The 14,878-nt window shown below is 38.0% G+C and overlaps 1 pseudogene; it reads left to right on the top strand.

Annotated features, from left to right (window-relative positions):
* Nucleotides 1–461: 461 nt before the first annotated feature.
* LOC108996881 lies at nt 462–14,527 on the top strand (annotated as a pseudogene).
* The last annotated feature ends 351 nt before the right edge of the window (nt 14,528–14,878 follow it).

Here is a 14,878-nt window from a genome sequence, read left to right as displayed (position 1 = left end):
TTTGAAAAAGTTATAATAATAAAATGAGATGAGATAAGATAAAATAAAAAATTTTGTGAAATTGAAAGAGGGATCCAGTTTTTCCATTGCAATATTCATAGCCTGCACTTGGGTTTGCTGCTCCTCGATGCATACTGCAGAGTCTCGGATAATCGGATTACTCTTTTAATGGATTTTCAATATCAACTTTATCTAAGCAATTTTAACGGATCATTTTTATTATTAAAAATATAACATTATAATTTATTCCAAAAAGTTCTTAAATGCTAAATAGTCCTATTAAATTAAAAAAGGTAAAAAAAATAGAAATTTAAAAAACTAATATACTAATTACTAATTAGTAAGAACAACTTCGAGAAAATAAAAATAAAAATACAAACAAATTAAATTTGCAAAAGAGAAAAAAAAAAAGATACACACATTTACACATTTTCAACTTTAAAAAAAAAAAAAAATATATCATGTCAAAATACTTTTCTATAATTTTGAAAAACTTAACTGAAATAGAAGCGTTTTGCCGGCAATGGATGGCTGATGGTCCAAAAAATTTGTTGGTATGCTTTCTTGGGCTTGGAGTGCTCGACATATCCATTGTGGGAATTGGATCATAGACACAGAAGCAATTTCATTTTGATAAAATCTGTTTCTTTTGTTTTTTGCTACTTCATTTGCCTTTGTTACTGATCAAATCGTTGTTAGAAGTGAAGCACCATCCAATCTTGTCCTCTAACATGAATATGCTTATTACTTGGTTGTAGGAAAAGGGTGCTGTTCACCTGGAATTTTCAAAGAACTTATATAAAGTCAAATCTGAGTTGAAGTATGCCTCAAAAAGCTATTGCATGGAGTACTACTTTGAGAAAGCCAACAATGACAGTACGTCAATATTTTTCTTGGTGATTTATTTTATTGTTTGCATATTGTGGATACTCATACTTCTTATCTAATTCTGGTCGGCACAGGCAGAGTTTCAGACTGGAACTTCAACTTGCATGAGTTGCAGATGTGTTTTGGGGTTAACGATTTTTTAGTATGTTTTGACTTGTCATCTTGCACTTTGTATGACAAATTTTAAGTGTTTTTTTTTTTAACTTCACACAATGTGCTTGCACCACCAGGTGATTGCTCCTCAAAGTGCTAGCAAACTTTTAAGTGCAGTTGCAATTGCTTTGACAAATTGTTCAAGGTAGGGTTCTCAGTTAAAGAATATCCACATAACTATTGGTGAATTATGGCTCTCCATGGCTGGGTGAGTTGGCGCGTTGCGAATTAACTTGGTGCTTCCAACCTGGTCATATGTTTTCTATATTTTTTGCCTGGATGGCCATGCACTTTCCTTAGATTTGAAGAACACATGTCTATCTCTAGTATTTCATTTTGGTGTCTTGTATTTAAAGCATAGCGACATATGTTTTAAAATTAACGAGAAAGTTTCTTCCACTACCGGGGAACCTATTGAGGCTTTCTTTTTCTCATATCGACCTCTTCCTTCTCCAATAATTTTAGGACAACTTTTTTCAGACTGGTATTGATGAACAGTTTACGATGCTGTTGGATACTGTACGATTAACTTATATTTGTATTTTACCTGTGGGTAACTTATCCTGAATCATATCACTTACACACTTGGGACATGCAGTTTGTTGCCTGCGCTTGTTCCAGGACATGATCCTTCTAGGAAAGCATACATTGGCATCCAAAATATGGGAACTGTTTTCACCAGATGATTCGAGGCAGATCATATCGGTACACAGGTTCCAGTACAACTTATGCATTTGGAAGGATTGTACGAGTTGTTTATTTCAAAGTTTGTAAGTGTTCACAGTACTTTACATTTAGGAAATGACGATATACCTTTAGCTGTGTTATGGAGTTGGCAAATTATGGATTCTATTGCAACTATATTATGCTTTGAAACTGATCAGCTTCACTAACCTTGACGGCACAACTTTATTCTTTGATCTATCCTATTTGTATACAAAACTGTGAATGGTCTCCATTATGTTGTATACAACTTTTTTCAGACTCTTCTCTTATGCTGAAACTCCTATACATTTTGCTCCTACAGCTCACATACTTACTGTGTATGTATTTTGTCTTCTTATCTTGAATCCATATGGAGCTCGTCATTTTCTCTAATAGAATCTTTCTAAATTCCCCACATGTAATTAAATGATTCAACAAGATCTCAATAATAACTGTTTAGAGTTTATGTTTCGTAGCAAAATTTGGCATAACTTAGTTCTGACTTTTTCTGCCAGTATTTGGTTATTCTTTCCTCATAGTACATCCATTTCTCTTCTCATGCCTTTAAAATGACGTTGATCTGATTGAAATGTACAACATCTTACAAGCTTTTTTTTTTGGGTCAGAAGTGATGGTTCCAAAGGAAACCAAATTGGATTTTCTTCCCAATTGCACCTTTTGATTGATGCACTAGATATGTCATTTGAGGCTCGATTTATCGAAGATTTTGTTTCAGGTTTGAATTATTTGTACCTTAAAGTTCTTTTCTTTACGTGATGTTATTTTTTTATTGCGTCATTTTTCAACTTTATTTTGTATCAGTTGAAAACACAGGTCCTCATAATTTGAAGACTTCAATGATTATACCTCCACCTACAGTCATTGATCGTGTACTTAAAGAACTTTTCCATGAGAGTACTTTCTTCAATTTTTAGCTCCTGTTCCAGTGGTTCTGTGGTTGATTACTGTTGCATGTTGCAAGCCTGGGTATAATATGATCAACTTCATTGCATTTTTGCCTACTTTGCATTGACATTTGAGGAGAACATTCATCATGACTTGACTCATATGAAGGACACGTGAGCTGGTTTTGTGATTGGGCCATAAGTTCTGGTACTCCTGTACAGGTTGCACCATACCTTATCACTAAATAATTTATCTTCATTGGGTATTCTCTGAAGTTATTTTCTCTTTTGTGATAAGGTGGTTTGTACATTGTAGTGGTATCTTCTGATTATCTTTGTTGGATCAGAAGAATCTACCTACCTATTAGCTTTGTTTTTGGTATTAGTGTTCTATTTCGTAGACTTGAAGCATGTGTATGTGCATGTGGACTTGCTGTCACTTTCCACTGAGTATTGATTACGAGATGGTGATGTTTTCTTCTTCTGGTTCAGAGTCCAGTAACTTACAAAATAAAAATATATTTAATACATATTTCGATCCATTATTAGTCTAACAAACATGTAATTTTAATCAACAGTGAGAGATGGCATACTGAACGAACTTTGAGGAAGCTGAGCTGAAATAGCCACCTGGGAAGTAACTTAAGTAAGACACTTCCATTAAACAAAAAAAGAGAGAAAATAATTGTTGAAATCCCTTCCCAAGCAAGCAGTCCACAATGGCTGCTTGCTGCTCAACCCTCAGCGCCCAACTACCTATTGAATGCAACAATAAATGCATTCATACGTAAAGTAATATATCTATAAATTGAGGTTTCTGACGAAAGTCTCATACATCCAAGGAGAAAAGAAAAGAGAGAGAGTCGAGAGAGCTCTGGAAGAAAAGAAGAGAGTTGAGTTGAGTTGAGTTGAGTGGAGTATAATCTTTCTCCTCTGTAATATTTTCTTGTATTCTACTATTTATTAGTAAAGTTCTTTTCTGTAGATGTAGACAGTTGCCGAATCACGTTAAATTCTTGGTGTCACTGAGTGCATGAGTGTACTCTTTTATTTCCGCTTTAATTCCTTCTGCCGTGTTGATTTCCCCAACAAGTGGTATCAGAGCGTTTGTTAGAAGAAGTTTTTTTTACAAAAAACTCGATTTTAGTGCGTAGCTCAGTTTTCAAATTTAAGCATACCACTGTGTTCGTCTCATCGATACAAGAAAAGCGGTGAAAACCAGAGGCCGAACGGAGGCCGCACGCTCCCCAACGCGCCGCCTGAAGATTGGAGAGTGAGACCCACTCTCGACACGCGTCGCACGCGCCCATGAGACTATAGAGCGCGTGAATCCCACTCTTTGACACGCGCCGCACGCGCTACAGAGAAGCCCTTGCGCGTGAATTTCACACTCCTGACTTGCTACTGACTCCATAGAGCGCGTGAGTTACACGCGCCTACGCGTTCCACGCGCACCAGAGGAGATTCTAGGCGTGACGTACACGCGCCTACGCATTTTGTTCGCGCCACGCACTGCACGCTCGACAGAGTTCCTGTTTTTGTTCTTTTGCTCATTCCTTGTGCTATATGAGTCCGATTTTGACGAAACAAGACTCGTTTCCAACAAAATCAGACGTTCCGGACACAACGGTGCTGTCCGTTTTGTGATATTCCACCTCAAAGATTTTGTACTTTGCCATTTTGTATTTAGAATTAGTCTAAATCATGGAGGATTCGGCATCAGGCGCCATGATAAAGCTGACTGCCTCAAACTACAGTCTTTGGAGACCTCAAATGGAGGATCTCTTGAACTGTAAAGATCTGTTTGACCCTTTGGAAGATGAAGGGAAAAAGCCAGACGAAGTTACGGATCAAGTGTGGAAAAAAATGCACAAGAAAATTATTGGTCAAATCAGGCAATGGATTGACCATAGTGTTTTTCACCACGTGGCCCAAGAGACGAATGCATATAACCTCTGGAAAAAGTTAGAGGATATGTATCAGGCTAAGACTGCTCGAAACAAGGCCCTCTTGATGAGACGACTTGTTAACTTGAAGCTGAAAAGCGATACCTCTGTTGCCGAGCACACTAGCGAGTTTCAAAACCTAGTTAACCAGCTCGGGTCCGTCAACCTGAATCTTGGCGATGAAGAACAAGCCATGCTGCTTCTCAGTTCATTACCAGACAGTTGGGAGACGCTGGTGGTCTCCTTAAGTAACTCTACTCCAAATGACAAGCTTACCATGACGATGGTTAAGGATGCCCTGTTTAATGAGGAGGCCAGACAAAAAGAGACAAGCATGAATCAAACTCATGTCCTTGTCACCGAGAGTAGAGAAAGGCCTCAAGGTAATGATAGAGGGAGAAGTGGAGGTAGAAACAGAGGGAAGCCTCAACTACGTGGAAGATCCAGTAGTAGTAGGAACCAACAGATGGGTAACATGAAATGTTACCATTGTGGCAAAGAAGGCCACATGAGGAAACACTGCCTCAAGTTTTTAAGGGAGCAAGGTCAAAGCAGTAAGCTGAAGAAAGAAGATGGTGAAACCCTTGTCACTCTTTCGGGAGATGTGACAATACTCTCCACTAGTGACGAGACATGTCTGCACGTTGCAAGCCATGGTGTTGAGTGGGTGGTAGACACAGCAGCATCATACCACGCCACTTCCCACAGTGAATTTTTCACTACGTACAAAGCAGGAGACTTTGGTACGGTAATGATGGGGAACTCCAGTTCCTCGAAGATCATGGGAGTTGGCGAAGTGCAGATAAAAACCAACGTTGGTTGCACCATGGTGTTGAAAGATGTTCAACACATTCCTGACCTTCGGCTCAACCTGATTTTCAGGACAGCCCTTGATTGACAGGGCTACAACAGCTACTTCAGCAATGGCACTTGGAAGCTGTCACAAGGTGCCATGGTTGTCGCCCGATGACATATTTGCGGTATGTTGTACAAGACCCATGTGAAGATCGGTTCTGATAGCTTCAATGCAGTGGAAGACGAGGCATCACCGAATCTGTGGCACAAGAGACTCGGACACATGGGTGAGAAAGGGTTGGATACGCTTGCGAATAAGGCACTCATCAAAGTTGCCAAAGGAACAGCGTTAAACCCTTGTGAGTACTGTTTGTTTGGCAAACAACGAAGAGTCTCGTTCAATTCCTCTACGAAGAGAAGATCAGAATTGTTGAGTCTGGTACACTCTGATGTATGTGGTCTCATGGAAGAATAGTCATTGGGAGGTAACAAATATTTCGTGACATTCATTGATGATGCTTCACGAAAGGTCTGGGTATATGTTTTGAAGTCAAAGGATCAAGTCTTCGAGCACTTCAAGAATTTCCACACCCTAGTGGAAAGAGAGACAGGAAAGAAGTTGAAGTGCCTACGAACGGATAATGGAAGAGAATATGTCTCCAAAAGGTTCGCTGCATACTGCGCTGATCGCGGTATTCGACATGAGAAGACGGTCCCATATACCCCTCAGCACAATGGTGTAGCCGAAAGAATGAACCGGACCATCATTAAAAGAACAAGATGCATGCTTAGTATGGCCAAGTTACCAAAGCCATTCTGGGGTGAAGCTGTTCTTGCTGTCTATTACCTGATCAACAGATCACCTTCTGCACTACTGGAATTTGAAATTCCTAAGAAGGTTTGGTCTGGAAAAGATGTCTCTTACTCTCACCTGAGAGTGTTTGGGTGCAAAGCCTTTGCACACGTATCCAAGGAGTTGAGACAGAAGCTCGATATCAAGTCAACTCCATGTATCTTTATTGGATATGGAGATGAAGAATTCAGATACAAGTTATGGGATCCAGTGACAAACAGAATTGTCAGAAGTAGGGACGTTGTATTGTATGAAAACCAGAACATAGGAACTGAAGCTTCAAGAAAGCTTAGTTCCAATACTCCAAATCCTGCACCATTACAGTCCGCCACAGATAATGAGGATATTCAAGATCGAGATCCAGAAGCAGAAGAAGAAGCTCAGGGTGTCGAGCAGGGGGAGCAAGAATCCTCTCCACAGCAGCTGGTGTACCACCACAAGGGATAGATGGTGATGAACCTCCTTTGGTTGATGAACCAAGAAGATCGGCAAGAGGCCGCCTATTGATTCCGTCGAGAAGATATTCGGAATCAGACTATATTCTGCTTACTGATGAGGGGGAGCCAGAGAGCTTCCAGAAAGTTCAAACTCATGCTGATAGAAGCCTATGGGTGCAGGCAATGCAAGAAGAGATGAGTTCTTTGCAGAAAAATCAGACCTATGAGTTGGTGAAACTTCCTGAAGGAAAGAAAGCCCTAAAAAACAAATGGGTGTTCAAGTTGAAGAAAGATGGCCAAGGAAAGCTGATGAAGCACAAGGCCAGATTGGTTGTCAAAGTATTCCAGCAGAAGAAGGGAATCGACTTTGACGAGATATTTTCTCCGATGGTGAAAATGATGTCGATCCGAGTCATACTCGGATTGGTAGCCAGCTTGAATTTGGAACTTGAACAGATGGATGTGAAGACAGCCTTTCTCCATGGAGATTTGGATGAGGAAATCTATATGGAGCAACCAGAAGGGTTTGTAGCTCCAGGGAAAGATCACTTAGTCTGCAAGTTAAAGAAGAGTCTCTTTGGCCTCAAGCAAGCGCCGATGCAATGGTACAAGAAGTTCGATTCATTCATGATGAGTCATGGTTACAAGAGACTTGTTGCAGATCAGTGTGTCTATGTTCGAAGGTTTCAGGATGACAAGTTTGTCATACTCCTTCTTTACGTTGATGATATGTTAATCGTTGGTGTGGATAGGTCCATAATTAACAAACTAAAGAAGGAACTATCCAAATCCTTTGACATGAAGGACTTCGGCCCAGCACAACAAATTTTGGGCATGAAGATTATTTGTGATAGGAAAGCCAAAAGGGTGTGGCTATCACAACAAAAATATATTGAACAGGTCATTAGACGTTTCAACATGGGAGATGCTAAGCAGTCAATACTCCACTTGCGAACCATTTCAAGTTGAGCAAGAGCTCGTGTCCTTCTTCAAAGAAAGAGATTGAAGAAATGGAAGTAGTCCCCTACTTTTCAGCAGTAGGAAACCTGATGTATGCAATGGTTTGTACCAGACCAGATATTGCTCACGTTGTAGGCATGGTGAGCAGATTCCTTTCAAATCCATGAAAGGATCATTGAGAAGCAGTCAAGTGGATTCTCAGGTACCTGAAAGGTACATCGAAGATGTGCTTGTGTTTTGGGGGAGCTAAACTAGTTTTGGAAGGCTATACAGATTCAGATATGGCAGGAGATCTGGATAGCAGGAAATCTACTTCAGGATTTCTCTTCACCTTTGCAGGAGGAGCTGTCTCTTGGCAGTCCAAGTTGCAGAAGTGTGTTGCTTTATCTACAACAAAGGCAAAGTACATTGCCGCAGCGGAAGCTAGAAAATAGATGTTGTGGATGAAGCGTTTTCTCCAAGAACTAGGAGTTAGTCAAAAAGACTACAAGGTACATTGTGATAGTCAAAGTGCTCTAGACTTGGCAAGAATTCAATGTACCACTCCCGCACCAAGCATATTGACATCCGCTATCATTGGATACGCAAAGTGATGGAACAACAGCTGTTGAAGCTTGTGAAGATCCATACGAAAGAGAATCCAACGGACATGCTGACGAAAGTGGTTACAAGTGAGAAGCTTGAGCTATGCAGAGACATAGCTGGGATGGATAGCATATAGGTAAATGGGCATGGAGGGGGAGAATTGTTGAAATCCCTACCCAAGCAAGCAGTCCACAATGGATGCTTGCTGCTCAACCCTCAGAGCCCAACTACCTATTGAATGCAACAATAAATGCATTCATACGTAAAGCAATGCATAGGGGTGTAGCCGGTCCGGTCCAGTCCGGTTTTGGACAAAATCTAGGACCGAACCGGTATGTACCGGTTTTGTATTTTTCAAAACCGATTACGCACCAGTTACCTTCCTAAACCGGTACTTCCGGTTTTACCGGTTTCCGGTCCTGTCCGGTCACGTTTTCCGATTTTTTTTTAAATGTAAGTTTCACAATTTGTCATTATAAATTTGTTTATAAAAAAAAAAAACTAATTTAAAAAATATTGTTTTATATTTTTATTATAAGTTATATATTAGTATTAGTTATAAACTATATATTTAATATTAGTATTAGTTATAAACTTTTAGTGATTTAGTATTAACATTTTATGTAATAATTTATAAATTATAATAAGAAATTATTTCATATATAAATATATATAATTATATATAAAACTTTCACATAAAAAATTATAATTATACATAATATATAAAACTTATATATATTAATATATATATATAATAATTTGTATAAAACTTATATATACAATAATATAAATATTTTTTTTATCAACCGGTCCGGTCCGAAAAATCTTAAAACCGGAACCGGACCGGAACCGGCCAGTTTTCACATTCTAAGAAACCGGTCCCGGACCGGACCGGTTCAAAACCTATAAAACCAGTCCGGTCCGGTCCGGTTGGTTCCGGATCGGTTTTCCGGTTTACCGGTTTCAACTTACACCCCTAGCAATGCATCTATAAATTGAGGCTTCTGGCGAGAGTCTCATACACCCAAGGAGAAAAGAAAAGAGAGAGAGTCGAGAGAGCTCTGAAAGAAAAGAAGAGAGTTGAGTTGAGTTGAGTGGAGTGTGATCCTCCTCCTCTGTAATATTTTCTTGGGTTCCACTATTTATTAGTGAAGCTCTTTTCTGTGGATGTAGACAGTTGCCGAATCACGTTAAATTCTTGGTGTCATTGAGTGCATGAGTGTACTCTTTTATTTTCACTTTTATTCCTTTCGCTGTGTTGATTTCCCCAACAATAATCACATAACGGGAAGAAAACTTAATTGTTCACTCCTTAGGAAGAAAACCGGTGTTTATTACTTGTACAAACCATACAATAAGCCAATGAGTTTTAACTGAAGCAAAACTTCCTCGGCCCATAGTAACAGGTGGAGCCTAAGGTTGTGGGTTCAAGACCTAGTGGATGCCCGAGTACTTACCAATAAGATACAGACTACCAATAAATGGAGAAAGGAACCATGTTTCTTCCAATTTCTTTGATCATTTATATGAGTGAAAAAACTCAGATACTTTTAACGCAATGATATTATTGTTGCTACTCCTTGTACTCTGTGTAGGAGTGCGAGACCCAGATTTTGCCAAGGGCAGGCATAAGAGTTCTCGAGCTATTAAAGGCGCACCTCTTCAATCTTTGTTTGTACAGTTTTGTTTAAACTGTCTTTGGTTTGGCAGCTGCAACATACGTGGTACGTATAGTTGAGTGAATAAACATGTTAAAGAAAGTTATATTATTATCAGTGCCTACTCTTTTGAATCCTAGGCATGTAAATTAGTGCATAACCTTATTCTTCATGATATCGCAGCCCCTTGACACCAGAGAATTACATCATTCTCGAACAACCATGCCGAGATTTAGGTCTCGTTTATATTCGTAACCCATCTCAACTCATCTTATCTCATCATTACAACTTTTTCAAATTTACATACAAAATATAATAAATAATTTAACTTTTTCAAATTTTAAAATAATTTTCTTAAATTTCCACACAAAATATAATAAATAATTTAACTTTTATTCTAATATTCACAAATCATCTTAACCTATCTCTATTCATTTCTGAATCCAAACCGTCTGAAAAAGTGGTGTTGGCTGATCCTAAACATTCAGACTGTATCAGGAGGGGTTCAGCTGGTGTGGTGGGGTCTATGATGCTTCAGAAGTCAAATCAAGGAATGCATGTCCCGTTCACTCAGGTTTCTCTAAATTTCATTAGGCTACTTATAATCTCTACTTTTTTATTTATTTATATATTTATATATATTTTTGATTTGTCAAAGAATACAACAGTTCATCATTTTCAGTTCATCATTGTAGGATGCACCACTCATGACAGAAGACATGCATGAAGAGCGGCTCCAGGCTGTTGAAGCCTTTGGTGATTCATTTGTAAGCTTGTAGTCTTTCTATCCTATATATAAGTGGCTGAATTCATAGGATTGACTGAAGAAGCATTGTCTGTCTTTCCATCGCAGAACTTTTCTGCTCAGCTGGAGAGGGATATCTTATCTTCAGGTAATGATCTCCAATTTCCATTCTTTGTTAAGGGGTTAGACTTGTACACAGACCATATTAATCATTTTTGTACCTTTGCACAATGATTTGCATTCTAAGCTCTATCACTTAAACCGCTGGCATGTGGAACTAAAATAAAGACTGGAGGCATAACAAGAACTTGTTAGAATGCTTTACATCATGCCATTTCAAGCACACCATATTTGGTTTAAATAAGAAATTGCTGCCATCAGATGCTAAATTCTTTTTTTTTTTTTTTTATAAGTAAAACAAGTATTTATTAATCCAACAACTGTCAATTACAAAGAAGTCATGAAAATCCATGAAAATATGCCCTATTTATGTAGGTGCATTAGAAACTAAGAAGTCATAAAAATCCATGCCATTAAAGTCCACAGCAATGACCCAAGTTTAAAGAGTCCTAAAAAATAAAATTTTTAGCTCCGCCATAGATCTCTGTCTTCAAAAGTCCTTTCATTGTGCTCCTGCTACAAGCACCACATAATATAGATAGGGATCATCTTCCAAACCGTTTTGATCCGTTGCACACCTCGAATTGAGGTCTAGCAAGCCAAAACATCCAACACGGTTTTCGGCATAACCCATGCTAGATCCATTCTGTTAAACACCTTATCCCATAGAGTCCTGGCTACCTCGCATCAGATGCTAAATTCTTATGGTTGTAGATAGTAACAATATCATTAGTCTTAAGTCAAAATTATATCTCTGTTGAATCCAACTGCATATCTTTTTATCTCTTACTTTCAACTGAAGTTTTTCTCAGATGGCATATTTTCCGTTAAACAAAAAATCAATCTTCTTTGTGTGCTCAGGTTGTCTGTGTTGCTTGAACTGTTTTAATTTGCTTTTTTTTTTTTTTCTCATTTTTTTCATATTCTGTTTTCTGCTTTTTAGGTAACATCTATGACTTAAAAATGAAGTAATATGTCCATTGTGTCTCATCTCTGTCAGTCTCATAGCCATATTTTTCTCCTTTATAACAAACCGCTATTACTTTTCAAAACATGTTCAGCTTGTTTTTCTAATGCCACAGTATACTTGGTCATTGACAAGCTTTGTTGAAATTTTAATTAGACATGTCAGTATTTAAAGCAGCAAATCCAGATGCCCTTTTTGAAGATTTTATTCGGTGGCATTCACCCGGAGATTGGGAGAATGCTGATGCCCAAGAAAATGGATCAACTAACAAGCTTGCTATGGTGAATCCAAATAATATTTGGCCTCCTCAAGGACGGCTTTCACAAAGAATGTCTGAGCATGGAAATTTGTGGCGAAATATTTGGAATGATGTGCCTGCTTTGCCTGCTTCGGAGCAGAAGCCTCTCCTGGATCCAAATAGAGAAGGAGAAAAGGTAAGTTTCTTTGGAGAATTCTATATTTTCTTTGGGGGGAGAGCATTATACTGTCAAATTCCCTGCTGTATGCTCTTCATACTGCAATCTTGTTATTTGACTACCACGAGAACAAGATGATTAGTTCAGATAAATAATCCTGTTGATGATTTGAGCAATACCTGACCAAAAATGCTCATCTTCAACCTTTCATGAATTAGCTGGCTGGCTTCATATAATTCTGAACACACTAGTTTTCTTAAAGCTTCTTGTCAGTTTATATGTCCTGAATGATGAGTGAAAGGTATCAGCATTACTCAAAAGGCCTCCTCTAACTCCTTACATTTACAGAGTGTACGGCATAACAAGTATATGTCAAAATTCAACTTCACAATGTCATGAGGTGATGACATTAGTTCAGATCATGATTCGTATGTGTAGTTTTCACTCTCAACCCCTGTTTCCACATGCCCACCAGTGCTGCACGCCAAGAATGTACCTGGTTTGGCATTCCATAGTGATGGCATATAAGTTATAACCATTATGATTTGATCAGCAAAATACTTTTTCAGTCATATGATGAACGATAAATCACAAGACCAATATATATATATATATATATATATATATGAGCAAATACAAAATCTGTCTCTTTTGACAGGGATCGGAAACAGTGGAGTGTCTCATCTTGAATTTGTCTATTCAAGAAGATATACATTTGAAGACTGAGGCATTCACAAAGAAGAAGAATTTGAGATTACTCGAAATCAATGCCGTGTATCTCACAGGATGTTTCGAACATCTTTCAAAAGAGCTGAGATTGCTTTGTTGGCATAAGTGTCCTCTAAGATTTCTACCGCCAAAATTTCATCTGGAGAATCTTGTGGTGCTTGATATGCAATATAGCAATGTCAAGCAAGTTTGGAAGGAGAACAGAGTATAATGACTCTTAGTACATGATTTGTTACTCTATTTATGTTAAATGTATAGCTCACAAAATCTTTTCTTTTTGCTTTTTATTTTTATTTTTGTTTTCCAGGTACTCAACAAGTTGAAAGTCATTAATCTTAGCTATTCCAAAAATCTCACCAAATCCCTGTACTTCTTGCAAGTCCCACATCTCGAGATTCTAATACTTGAAGGTTGCACAAGCTTGGTTGAGCTTCACGAGTCCATTGGTCATCTAGACAGACTTGTTTCGTTGAATTTTGAAGGATGCAAGAACCTTCATAGTCTTCCAAGAAGCATTTCTAACTTAAAATCTCATAGTTTAGATGCCATAAGTTTGGTACGAGCTTCTATTATTGGATTCTGTTCTTTGGGAAGACTAGTTCTCAGTAACTGTAATTTTTCTGAAGACGAGATTCCCATTGATCTTGGGAGTTTATCTTCACTCCAAAAACTGGGCTTATCAGAAAACAATTTTCGCAACCTACCTCATTGCGTTAGCCGTCTTCCTAAATTATACTCTTTGTTTTTAAGAAATTGTACATCTCTTCACTCAATCTTAGAACTCCCAGCAAATATCAAGTTCCTTATTGCAACTGGATGCTCATCAATGGAAAGACTCTCAATTTTGTCGAGGTCAAAAGTTATTATTCTTTCAGTTTGTAACTGTTGCAAACTGGTTGAGATTCAAGGCTTGAGTTTGGAATCCTTTTCAATCATTGAAATGTTTGGGTGCTACAGTTTATCATCTGATTTTAAGACGAGTCTTCTCCAGGTTCTCTCTCTCTCTCTCTCATTTAATAATGTTTAACTATTTTTTTTTTTTTCAAATAGTGTCCATCGACCAAGTGTGCTGCTCAATTACGTCTACTTTCCCTCCCTGGTAGTGAGGTTCCGAATTGGTTCAGCCATCAGAGAACTGGATCTTCGATAACCTTTCATGTACCTTCTCCTTCTGAGGGCGAGATCCGTGTATTACCTATTTGTGCTGTTTATGCTAGCAAGAAAGAATCTCATCTGCGGTGGACTAAAAATCATGTGATAATCTACAACAAAACTAGAGGCTACGGACATGTTCTTTTGCCAGAAGAGTTCGACTTTCCTGTAAACAATTCAGATAATTTATTTTTAGTCCAGACGCATCTTATAGGAAATAACCTGGAGATGGTACCAGCTCCAGAAAGAAAATTGGAGATGGTAAGTGGAGAGGAAATTGAGATATCCTTCGAACTTTGGAGCTCAATTGAAGTGAAGAAGTGTGGAGTTCATCTACTGGTTGACAAGCCAAATGTAATGGATAAAGTGATAAATATGAATTTTCTCTTAAAAGTTATATGATTTATCTTCCATTGAATTCATCTCCTACTTTTGCAGGCGCATAAGCTTCCTATCTCAGACTTGCAGGAGAAAATTGAGTTGGTGAAGCTGATGAATTCTGAATTGGTATGATAGGTACACGGCGTGATTGTTAATGATTTTATGAAGAAAAGAATGCCAGCCCTGTTGTTTAGGCATGTCTTCTTCCCACGGGAGTCGATGAGCTCTTGTTTAGACTGACTGATTATAAAATAGTTTAAAGAATTGTAATAAAATTGTAATTGTATCATTACTTACTATTTTTTTTTTTTTACAACTAACATCAGGAAATAGTAGTTCAAACATGTAACTTTTGTACCACACTTTTCTAACTTTTTTTTTTTTATTGATCTCCTCTGTAACTGTTTTACACAGCGTAGCACTTTTTTTTTTCATGAAAAAATGTCGTAAAAAAGCGAGAAATGCTTTAACTATAAATATATT

This window comes from Juglans regia, chromosome 14 (genome assembly GCF_001411555.2).
Source record: "Juglans regia cultivar Chandler chromosome 14, Walnut 2.0, whole genome shotgun sequence".
In the NCBI taxonomy this organism is placed as follows: Eukaryota; Viridiplantae; Streptophyta; class Magnoliopsida; order Fagales; family Juglandaceae; genus Juglans; species Juglans regia.
The sequence above is the reverse complement of the archived record's forward strand: the minus strand, read 5'-3'. Positions and strand labels throughout refer to the sequence as shown.